We start from the raw sequence: 12511 nt of genomic DNA, 5'->3' as shown, positions 1-12511 counted from the left end.
TATTGATAGCAGCTTAATTGTGTCTGTTCAAATCTAATTAGTACGAGTGTTCGTTTATCAAATATTTATAACCTTCACTTATATTGTAGAGTTTTATCCGCCATAGCTACATATAGTGTGGTGTGCCCATTACAGCACTTGGTTTTTATTTAATTTATTCACCTTCCTGCAGGACAACGACACTGAACTTACAGCCAGAGCTACAGTGGAATGGTTTAGATCACTGGTCTCCAAACTGCGGCCCGGGGCCTAATGTGGCCCTTTGCTTGCCTCTATCTGGCCTTTGGGGCACTACTTCTCTAACTGACGCCAATGATGGGACACTAATCCTCTCACTGATAGCACCAATGGGGCTCTATTCCTCCCACTGATACCAACAAGGGGCATTATTCCTCCAAATGAAACTAATGATGGGGCATTGCTTGCTTCCACTGACCACACTTTGGCCTGCCCAAAACCTGAAAGTGGTTGTAAACCTCTGATTGGGACTTTTACCTATAGTAAGCCTAGAATAAGGCTTACCTATAGGTAGTGGAAATATTTCCTAAACACGCGCCATTTAGGAGATATTTGCTGTGCACTGCGCCAATGATGTCATCGGCATATGCGCTGTGAAGAAACGGCCTTCCGTGCTGTTTCTGCACTCGCAAGTGCCGTGACTGACAGAGCCGGTGGCCGCGCCCCCAGAAGTAAGGCCCCTTTCACATGGACGGACTGTCTATCCGTTTTTCTTCCATCCGTCAACGGACGACAATGCATTCCTATGGGCAAACGGATGACCTTCCGTTAACATCCGTTAACCTCCGCTTCCGTATTTATTCATTTTTTATAATGTACAAGGCTACGACCAGATCTGTGAAAACAGATATTAACTGACGTTAACGGACAATGTCCGTCAACGTCCGATCAGTTAAGATCTGTTTTGAAGAAATAATTTTTTTTTTGTTTATCTGTGAACTCAACCTATGACCTAGGCAGTAGTTGGACAATAGGAAGTACGTCCCCAGTACATCCCCAGTACATGCCCAAGGAGAAACATGGCAAGAGATGTCTCCTCATATAGGCAAATACGACAATGTCATGCTGTCCCAAAAATTGTTGGAATCCATTGCACAATGCAGACAGCACACACAAGGACAAGGACAAAGGAAGGACACAGCAAGGACAAGTCACTCACTTAAAACTGCAATACAGCATGGGAGGAGCAATGCTTTCTGGGTAATTTCCTTAAAGGCACAGAAACTGCTGTAAACGGATCAAAACGGATACAAAAAGGGATGAAAACGGAACAGAAGACGGATGAAGCAACGGATAAGAACTTAAAGAACTGATACCTTTTTAACGTGGCTAAACTGACGGTGCCCATGTGAAAGGGGCCTAAGAGGGGTGAAGATGGATGCGGGCACCAGCAGGGACAGCGCGGGCTTTATTTGCAGGTTAGTGCCACATAACGGGCTAGTATGCGATGCATACTAGCCCATTATGCTTTTACTTTGCAGGGGAACAAAGAGAAGTAAATTAAAGAGAAGTAAAACCCATCAGGGTTTACTTTCTCTTGAAGGAGAGTAAACTGGCCCTTTGCTTAAAAAGTTTGGAGACCCCTGGTTTAGATCAAAGCATATTCATGTGTTAGAATGGCCCCGTCAAAGTCCAAACCTAAATCCAATTAAGAATCTGTAGCAAGACATGAAAATTGCTGTTCACAGACACTCTCTATCCAATCTGACAGAGATTGAGCTATTTTGTAAAGAAGAATGTGCAAAAATGTCACTCTCTAGATGTGCGAAGCTGGTAGAGACATCTCCAAAACTTGCAGCTGTAATTGCAGCGAAAGGTTGTTCTACAAAGCATTGACTCAGGGGGGCTGAATACACGCCACACTTTTCAGATATTTATTTGTAAAAAAATTTGAAAACCATTTGTCATTTTCCTTCCACTTCACTATTATGTGCTCCCTGCGATATGGCTACCTCTAAACAATACAAAATGGGCCAGTGGCCTTCTCACTAACTTCCTGAGGTGCCGGTAGGCTTCTGTAGTAGAATGGGCTCCTTCAGTCTCATCTTGGTGTGACTGCAACTCAATTTGTCAGATCTGTTGAATGCTCCAGTCTCTCAGTGACAATCCTGCAAATTCAACAAGGCTGACAGTGCTGCTGATCCCCCAGCAATCTCGCGCTCAACCTCAGGGTCTTTAGTAGGGGTGCGCATCTTCACTGGCCTCACGATTCGATTCGATTACGATTATGATGTCCACGATTCGATTCGATTCCGCGATGCATCACAATTACTGCGCACGGTTTTCATCCAAAAAATTAAAGCAGTCAGAAGAACTCCTTTTTTTTTTTTTTTTTATCTGTTCTTTAAAAAAAAATAAATAAAAAACTCTCTGCATGTAGCAAAGTGTAAACACAGCAGACAACTTAAAGAAGAGCTCCAGACTGACCCCAAAATACTACAAGAGAGGATCAGAGACTGCAAACATGATACAAGAGATGGACAGAGACTGCGGACAATGTCCCCATAATGTCCCCCCAAACGACAATGCATGCCATTTCATAAATTATGGTTTATGTATGTCTTGTTGTCTTAGTGATTGATTCACATCACAACTTCATTGATACCTTTTTTTTTTTTTTTTTTTGTATGATTTGTGGTTTTGCTCATTACTGCCCCACACATGCAATGCATGGCTGCATGTGTGGGGCAGTGATGAGCAAAACCAAAAATCATACCAAAAAAAAGTATCAATTTCAAATCAATGAAGCTGTGATGTGAATCAATCACTAAGACAATAAGACATACATAAACCATAATTAATGTTGAAATGGCATGGTCATGCTCATTGTTCACTTTAATGTTTTCACAATTTGGCAAATTTGCAGTCCACATAATGGTGCATCAGATATACGATATATAATATGTTATATTATTGCTAGTAGTCAGTGACGGCTTGTGCTCAAAATTTTGTGCTCAACAAACTGAAAAAAAAAAATCAATTGCAGCTACTGTGCCCATCAAACGCAACCACTGTGCCAAACACAACCACTGTGCCAAATGCAACCACTGTGCAATTGCCGCCAATGTGCCCATCAAACACCGCCACTGTGCCCATAAATTGCCACCACTGTGCCCATAAATTGTCACCACTGTGCCATCAAATGCAGCTACTGTATCCATCAAATGCCACCACTGTGCCATCAAACGCAGCTACTGTACAATTGCTGCTAATGTGCCCATCAATTGCTGACACTGCCCATCTATTGCTGGCAGTGTGCCCATCTATTGCTGACACTGTGCCCATCTATTGCTGACGCTGTGCCCATCTATTGCTGGCAGTGTGCCCATCTATTGCTGGCAGTGTGCCTATCTATTGCTGGCAATGTGCCCATCTATTGCTGGCAGTGTTCCCATCTATTGCCGCTACTGTGCCTCATCAAATACTGCAATTGTGCAATAGGCAATTGTGCATCATCCAAGTACTCGATGATGCTGATGATGACTCTCCAGCAGCCTGTGAGGGGGACTAGAGGACAACCGTGGCTGTCTGGCATCTCGGGTCTCCCACAGCAGCCTGTTGTAAGGAGGACGGAGGCAGCCTGTGTGTGCACACTGCACACAGTGTGAGGTGAGCCAAGGAGGAAGGCTCTGCGGGGTTGGCTCATAAGTCATGAGTGTCTGTCATGGGGACAGACACTCGCTCCACTCGCTCCACGTGTCGCGCATGTTGACGCTGGGAACTGTCAGCGGGGGGGCAGGAAAAGAGGCGCGGCTAACGCCCGCGGCTCCTTCGGCTACTTTCTGTTCATCAGGGGGGTGGGACAAGAGGCGCGGCTAACTCCTTCGGCTGCTTTCAGTTCATCGACAGGGCATATAGCGGCGCGCGGGTGACATCATCATATAATCGATTTATGCAAGTCGTAGCATCGATGCCGCATCGTGGGTGGTCGAATCGCGTTGCATCGATGCTACGATTAATTTCAACACCCCTAGTCTTTAGGACTGGCTCTGTCTCCTGCTCACACAGACAGGTCTGGATGTGTGGACTCCCGCAAGAGAGCGGGCTTTTTCCAGGATATTCAATTAAAGATCTACCTATCTCCTCCTACTCACACAAAGTTTATTGGACGCTGTAATTCAGAGAGTCAGTGGTACCAATACATGACTGCAAACTTGGACTACACCTCCCAGGATTCCAGGTGCTCTGCATTAAGGGGGAGTGAGACTAGGATCTCCCCCTGCTGGCTGGAGGAGGGTTGTGCAGTACAACATTAACATCACAAATGGGAAGGCAAAAGTAAATAACAGCTGTAATTCAGAGAGTCAATGGTACCAATACATGACTGCAAACTTGGACTACACCTCCCAGGATTCCAGGTGCTCTGCATTAAGGGGGAGTGAGACTAGGATCTCCCCCTGCTGGCTGGAGGAGGGTTGTGCAGTACAACATTAACATCACAAATGGGAAGGCAAAAGTAAATAACAGTGTCTCCTTTTCTGTACTGTTGTAGCCCAGGAGTGTTATGTGTGTTTACATGAGAATTATACTTCCGTAACCATGACAGGGGCAGATTATACAGTAAAGTGCTGTAGAAGTGGAAGAGTGAGCTGTTACTGTCTAGGGGGACACGATGGATGGCTATTTGATATCACTCATCCTTTGTAATGATATTGCTGACATCTTTATCCGACAACACCAAACAGGAAATCTGAGCCGGCAATCATATCAGGCTCTGCTACAGCTCTCAGGGGACAGCAGAGGAATGGAAAAAGCTGAACAATTATATTTACAAACTTCCTTGACTTGTCTGGATGAGGTGAAGATGTGTTACAAGAACTCTTATTCTATAACATGGCTTGCTCCCCAGCGTGTGGATTTCCTTCATATTCAGGAAAATAGGACATTTTGTACTATAGAAGGATAGTGATTGTGCAGGTGTATGACTGGCGCTGTGCCACTCGCTGCGCTCATGATGTTATTATTCGCTTTGTGATCCTGAAAAACTTGTCTACATTTCCACAAGCAGATGTATATAACAGGGCATGTGATGTGAATACAGAGGAAGAGCAACCTAATACTGTTTTTTTTTTTATTACAGGCATTTGTATAGCACTGTCAACTTATGCAGCACTTTACATACTGTACCTTCACTGCCCTCAAGTGGCTTGCAATCTAAGGTCCCTATCTCAAACATATATACAGTACTGTGCAAAAGCTTTAGGCAGGTGTGAAGAAATGCTGTTATGTAAGAATGCTTTAAAAAATATATACCCTAATTGTTTATTATTATCAATTTACAAAATGCAAAGTGACCGAACAGAAGAAAAATGTAAATCAAATCAATATTTTGTATGACTACCCTTTGGCTTCAATCCAGCATCAATTCTTACAATTGCATACTTTGTACACTTGCACAAAGTCAGGGATTTTGTAGGATTGGTGTCAGATGTATGATTAGCCAATTATACCAAGCAAGTGCTCATGATCATCAATTTCATATGTAGGTTGAAAAGCAGTCATTACCTGAAACAGAAACAGCTGTGTAGGAGGCCTAAAACTGGGTGAGGAACAGCCAAACTCTGCTACTAGGGGTAGGTTGTGAAAGTCAGTTTCATGTCACAGGTCATACACCATGGCAAGACTGAGCACAGCAACATGACGCAACGGGGGTTATTTACGAAAGGCAACTCCACTTTGCACTGCAACTGCACTTGGAAATGCAGTCGCTCTAAATCTAAGGGGTAGATCTGAAATAAGTGGAAGCTCAGCTGATTTTATCATCCAATCATGTGGAAGATAAAATGCTGTTTTTTACTTTCCTTGCATGTCCCCCTTGGATCTACAGCAACTTTAATTCTAAGTGCACTTTCAAGTGCACTTGCAGTGCAAAGTGGATTTGCCTTTAGTAAATAACCCCCAATGCAGCTATACTGCATCAGCAAAATCTCTCCCAGGCAAAGATTTCAAAGCAGACTGGTGTTTTAACCACTTGCCGACCCACCACAGTAAATATACTGCAACAGGGCAGCATGTGCAGGCACAATCACGTATATATACATACATCATTGTGCCAGCTCCAGATTAGGAGCACGCAGCGTGCCCCTTCTGTGACCGCTGTGTCCACCGGACCCAGTGGATTACAGTTACTGATAATCGGTCATGTGATCGCTATGATTGGTCATAGCGATCACATGATAACAATGTAAACAACCTGTCACGAATGGCTTCCAATTCCTAAACAGTTTGCTAACTGTTGTGGTTTGTGATTGTCCCACAGTAATCACATGGTACCTGGCTACTTGTACCATGTGATTAGCTCTAGCCAATCACAGATCCCAACCAAAAGCAAGCTGTTCACGAATGGTTAACCCATTCATGACAGCTAAAACTATTGCTTATTCAGTAAATTCTACAGTATAAGCAATAACAGTGAAAAAAAATCCTTGATTGCCCCCCAGAGTAGTACAGTGTCACTATGGTGACTCTAGTGACATGTAAAAAAAAAAAATGTTAAAATGTCATCAGTCAGTATACCTGATCACAGCCTCACCAGCCATTTGATGATGCTGTACTGCACTGATGACAATGTATAAAATAAAATGTGAAAACATTTTTTCAAAATGTTTGGTCTTTTTTCATTTATATAATAAAAAATAAAAAAAACAGTGGTGATCAAATACTACCAAAAGAAATCTCTATTTGTGTGGGGAAAAATGATATAAATTTAATTTGGGTACAGTGTTGGTCCATTGCCAGTTAAAGTAGCGCAGTTCTAAAGATGATACTATCTAAATTCTAATCTCTAATGCCCCGTACACACGGTCGGATTTTCCGATGGACAATGTCCGATCGGAGCGTGTTGTCGGAAATTCCGACCGTGTGGGCGCCATCGGACATTTTCCATCGGATTTTCCGACACACAAAGTTGGACAGCAGGAGATAAAATTTTCCGACATCAAAATCCGATCGCGTCAAATCCAACCGTGTGTGGCCTGTTCCGACGCACAAAGTGCCACGCATGCTCAGAAGAAATTCCGACACAGGACAGCTCGTTCTGGTAAACGTAGCGTTCGGAATGGATACAGCACTTTCGTCACGCTGCAATGTTCAAAATGGTTTAATACAGCGCACTCTCTTCTTCTTTATAATGTGACAAGAATTAAGTAGTTTTGCTGCTCGTATTCACACACACTTCTCACAAACTTATTTTGTTACTATTTATCGGGATTCCCTCAATATATTTTGATTTCTCACATCTGACAACAAAATTTTTTGTTTTTTTTGGACTTTAATGTAGATTCTTTTTTTGTGTTTCTCTTTTTTATTTTTATTTTTTTGGTGATTTTGATTTGTATTCCCGAAAATGTTTGTGTGTGTTTTTGGTGACAAGTTCCCACAACACCATGGATATGTTGTTCTATTTAATCTGTAGGAGATTGTTTGGTGTTGTTGTCCCTTGTTAATTTCACATTGAACTTTAGAAATGTACCTGAATCGTCACCAACAAACTGTCCTTTTTGGATGAAAACACACACAGGAGAGTATAATTTACCCAAAAAAATTTTAGTAAGGGCTCACAACTAAACAAAGAGGGAGGCAACGCTGGAGAAACTGCAGAAGTGGGCGAAGCCTTGGACCCCTGGGGCAGACATCAACTATTTAAAAGCAAAATTGGTGGCCTGAGGAGTCCATATCATAAGGGAGGGCAGTCTGGTCCAGAAGTCCCAGAGATCCGGAAAGCAGCAGATGACATCTGTGTCCCCAGGCTGTGGTCATACGAGAGACTGCATCTTCTGTCAGACCAGACTGAACCCAGGGTCATCACTCTTTGGTCTTCCTTCCACGCTTCCTTACAGGCTTTGGCTGTGGTGGTGGAGTTGTGGCAGCAGGAGGAGGAGGAGGATCGTCCCTCTCAATGACATCCGTCTTGTGTGTCAGTTCCCCACTCTCCCCCTTACGAAGGACTTTATAAATCAGGTCCTCAGAGATCTTGCGTTGACCCTCCTGCATGCCCTGCAATTTTGTGGCAGCCATGCAGGCAAAGGCCTCTTCAGGACTGGGGAAGGCTCTGAGGGACGCAGAAGCCTCCTGGATCAGCCTGTACGCTGAATCCTGCACGGGACTCAGAGTGGCCTTCCTGGCTCGTTTATATGGCAGGCGGAGGGGAGGGACCTGAGACTCAGTCAGACTGCGACTTGTCCCAGGCTTCTCTTGGCTGCCACTTAGCCCCGCCTCCTCCTGGCTGCCACTAATCCCCGCCTCCTCCTGGCTGACACTAATAATCCCCGCCTCCTTCCAACAGTTTCTCCAGCGCTGCCTGCCTCTTCTGTTTGTGATTATAGTGGGGGTGTCTCACTTGCCACAGACAGGGCAGCTCCCTGTACTTGTCTATGAACAGGGGCAGGAAATTGTGGTCATTGAACCCATCCATTTTCTCTGTAAGACACAACACAAGACAAAGCCTAATGTCAGGCCAAACTCCCCTAATCTTGTTACAATATAGGCTTCCATTTCGAAGCAGTATAGGCCCAAGTTTAGATCCTACATTCGTTAGCACGATCGGCATCTCCGATGCTCCTTCCTCCGCTCACAGATCGTACGTAAGACGCGCGCGTTACGATTTATACACACTGCGCATGCGTATAACTCCGCCCGCCCCTGACGTTCTTTCTAGTCTATTCCCCGCCCCTTTTCGTTCGGCGCAGTGGGGGAAGAGCACATGGCGGATAGACAGCAGGATCGTGCTAATTGTAGCAACGAGGAGGAGGAGGAGGAAGTGCTGGAGCCTGAAACGTCCCGATCCAGAAGGAGATTAAAGGACTCAAATATGTCCTTTGGGGAGATGTTGGAGATGGTGGACATCCTGAAGAAGGCCGACTATGATGGAAAGTATGGGCCTTACCCCAACCCCAATGTCAGAAAGGCCAAGATCATGGCGAAAGTGGTCAGGAGTCTGCACCGGAAATTCGGGGTACGACGATCGAAAGATCAGCTCAGGAAGCGGTGGTCGGACCTGAAATTACGAGAACACGAGCAGTACAGAAAGATCCGGAGATTGCTGCAAAAAAGTAAGTAGTTGTGCTGTGTTCCTATTCTTTATGTTTATTACGTTCGTGCTGCTCCATGTGCTTTTAGGAACTGTTGTACAGTTTAAAATGGCAACTTTCATGTTCATGGGCACATTATTCGTTCGGATCACACATTGTTATTTCGGACGATAAAATACCATTGTTTAGGCCATATGCATTTGGCCACCATTTTGACGCCCTATACTTGTCTTCAAAGAATTGGGTTGTGTAGATGGCTTTGTTACTAGAATGAAATGCAAACTAGATTGTGTGTAAGGAGAGGACACTCAGCAGCTGTTTTCACATCTGGACACTGGAGCACTAGTGTGGGACACAAGAACACAATTTTTATTAGGGGGCCACACAGGTGCTCCAGTGTATACTATAGGGGGGGCTACATCTGTGAAGCTTTTACCAAACAGGTAAAGTATTGCAGCTTGACAAAGGGCACTAAAAAAGCTACATCTTGGAACTCTGCTAAAATAGACAATTGTACCCCTCTTCCAAGCAATGTTTCATCTTTATAGTTCTGACATTAAATATCTGTGTGCTAATTATACCATTTTTGTTTTACATAGGGGAGAAAAGACTCGGAGGACACCCCTCATCCGAGGAGACCAGAGCCCCCCCCCCTCTGGAAGAAGGGGAAATCCACCCAACACAAGATGAGCAGGAGGAAGAAGACGTGGTGGAAGTAGTCACCACAACAGGTGAGTGTCTGCGACCACAGGCTCAGATAAGAGATGGATTGTGGCATTTTTTGAAACCTAATTTATTTTGGGGTTCCTCTCTTTTTAGGTGATCGTGAGGTTGTGGATGAAGATCCTTTCACATCCGAAAGTGCTCAGATCGTGATCGGGGAGATCATGGGGTGTAATTTACAATTGGAAAACATCAAGCAAAACATCAATGATGTTATTCCAAAATATAAAAACATCATTGATGTTTTGGGGCGAGTTTAAAGCCCCTCCAAATCACTTTCTTCTTTTGTGTACTACAATGTGCTAAATGTTTTTGTGATTTTTCCCAAAGCCAAATTTGGAGGATGCACACAGTGTGTCAACATATGCTATCTGCCATCACGGGAGATCAATGGACGCGTTTTGGGGGTGCAACCCCTTCCTCAATAATAAAGTAGCGGTGAGGAAGGGCTTTCTCCCCCAAAACACGTCCCTTGATCCCCCCTGATGGCAGATAGCACATGTTGACATTGGGAAATTTGTGTGCATCTTCCAAATTTGGCTTTTCTTGGGGTGATTTCCCCCCATCTGAACGCAATATCAAACACAGTTCCTAAATACTCATGTCTGATATTGCCTTCCAGTTCTACCAAATGTGAACTTTGTAAGATCAAAAGATTTGTGTCTTTCTTGTGGGTTTTACACAGGCCTGTTTTCTATAAAATGCACATTTTGATTTTGGATAATGACACCACAAAAATTGTTATACAACAAACATGTTGGTTTGTCAGAAAAACCTTTGGTAAATGCACATGTGATTGTGCAGGTATTAAAAAGATTGTTCATCAAGAATGTGTGGATTATTGTCTCACGCTACAACACTTTTGGGGTGATGTAATTGTTGTTTTATGAGAAAATGGGGGTTATTTCCTAAGGGGAAATCCACTTTGCACTACAAGTGCTGTTTCAGTGCAGTTGCAAGTGCACTTGTAGTGAAAAGTGTCTTTGCATTTAGTAAATAACAGCCAACAGTGCTTTGTATAAGGTTACACAATCACGACATTTTCTGCACTCCACACATTTCTGTCAGGGTCAGCTAAAACAAACACAAGCAGTAAATGTCCACAAAGAAGAGCCTGGGGGGAGATGCCTGTCGAGAACTTGAGGTCCTGCAGGCTTCTCCCTGTGGCCAAATACCGCAAGGTAGCGACCAACCTCTGCTCCGGAGTGATGGCTTGCCTCATGCAGGTATCCTGCCTGCTGATATAAGGGGTCAGCAAAGCCAACAAACGGTGAAACACGGGGTCCGTCATCCTGAGAAAGTTCCTGAAATCATCAGGATTATTCTCACGGATCTCACGGAGCAAAGGCATATGAGAGAACTGGTCACGCTGGAGCAACCAATTCTTGGTCCATGAACTTCTCCCCACCCTGTTCATGGACTGGACTTGTGTCAAGGTCAGGACCCCAACACCAAGCCCCCGCACAGCACGAACTGTACGAGGAGTACGCATAAGAAACATGGCTAGAAAACGGTCGGCTGCTCAGAACGAAGTAACAGAACGCACTGAAGAACAGCAAGGCCTGTGAAGAGCGACCTGAAAAACAGTAACGAGCAGGCAAGATCACACAGAAAACTCTGATACGAACTGACTGCACGCACTGAAGAGCAGATACAAACCCACAAGCACAAACTGAACAGCAGAAAACGATCTGAAAGCCACGAGTCTGAAAAAGCGCGAATCGTCTCTCACCAAACTTTTACTAACACGAGATTAGCAAAAGGAGCCCAAAGGGTGCCGTGCTTGGTTCTGAACCGGCCTTTTCTAGTCTCGTCGTAGGTGGTGTACGTGACCGCGTGGTTGTCGATCGGAAATTCCGACAACTTTGTGCGACCGTGTGTAAGCAAAACAAGTCTGAGCCAACATCCGTCGGAAAAAATCCTAGGATTTTGTTGTCGGAATGTCCGAACAAAGTCCGACCGTGTGTACGGGGCATAAGAGTTACCTGTCTCTACTCACATCTTTGAGTCAATAAAACAAGACTGAACAACCAAAGAAAAATGCCCTGGCCATGAGGGGGTAAACCCTTCTGGAGCTGAAGTGGCTAAGGTGTTGTTCAAGCTCTTTTAAAGAAGCACAGTCAATGTTGAGGACCATAGACGCAGTGGTCGGCCAAGGAAATATAATGCAGCAGATGAAAACACATCTTGCTTACTTCTCTTCAACATCAGAATATGTCAAGCAGTGCCATCAGCACAGAAATGGTGAAAACCAGTTGGACTACTACACCCATCTTCTGTGCAGGGAAGGCTAGCCAAAAGTGGTCTTCATGGAAGAATTTCAACAAAAAAGGCATGTTTCCGATGTGGATACAAGCCAAAGTGACTCAACTATGCACAAAAGTGTAGGAATTGGGGTGCAAAAAAATGACAGAAGGTGGTCAGAACTAATAAGTCAAAATTTGAAATATTTGGCTGTAGTAGAAGGCAGTTTGTTCACCAAGAGCTGGAGAGTGGTACAATAATGAGTGTCTGCAGGCAACAGTAAAACATGGTGGAGATTCCTTGCAAGGTTGGGGCTGCATTTCTGCAAACAGAGTTGGAGATTTGGTCAGGATCAATAATGTCCTCAATGATGAGAAACACAGGCACATATTTATCCATCATAACATGCCATCAGGGAGGCGTGCGATTGGCCTCAAATTTATTCTGCAGCAGGACAACGACCCAAACATACAGCCAATGTCATTAAGAACTATCTT

This window comes from Aquarana catesbeiana, linkage group LG03 (genome assembly GCF_042186555.1).
Source record: "Aquarana catesbeiana isolate 2022-GZ linkage group LG03, ASM4218655v1, whole genome shotgun sequence".
NCBI classification, from domain to species: Eukaryota; Metazoa; Chordata; class Amphibia; order Anura; family Ranidae; genus Aquarana; species Aquarana catesbeiana.
This window is presented reverse-complemented; position numbering follows the sequence as displayed.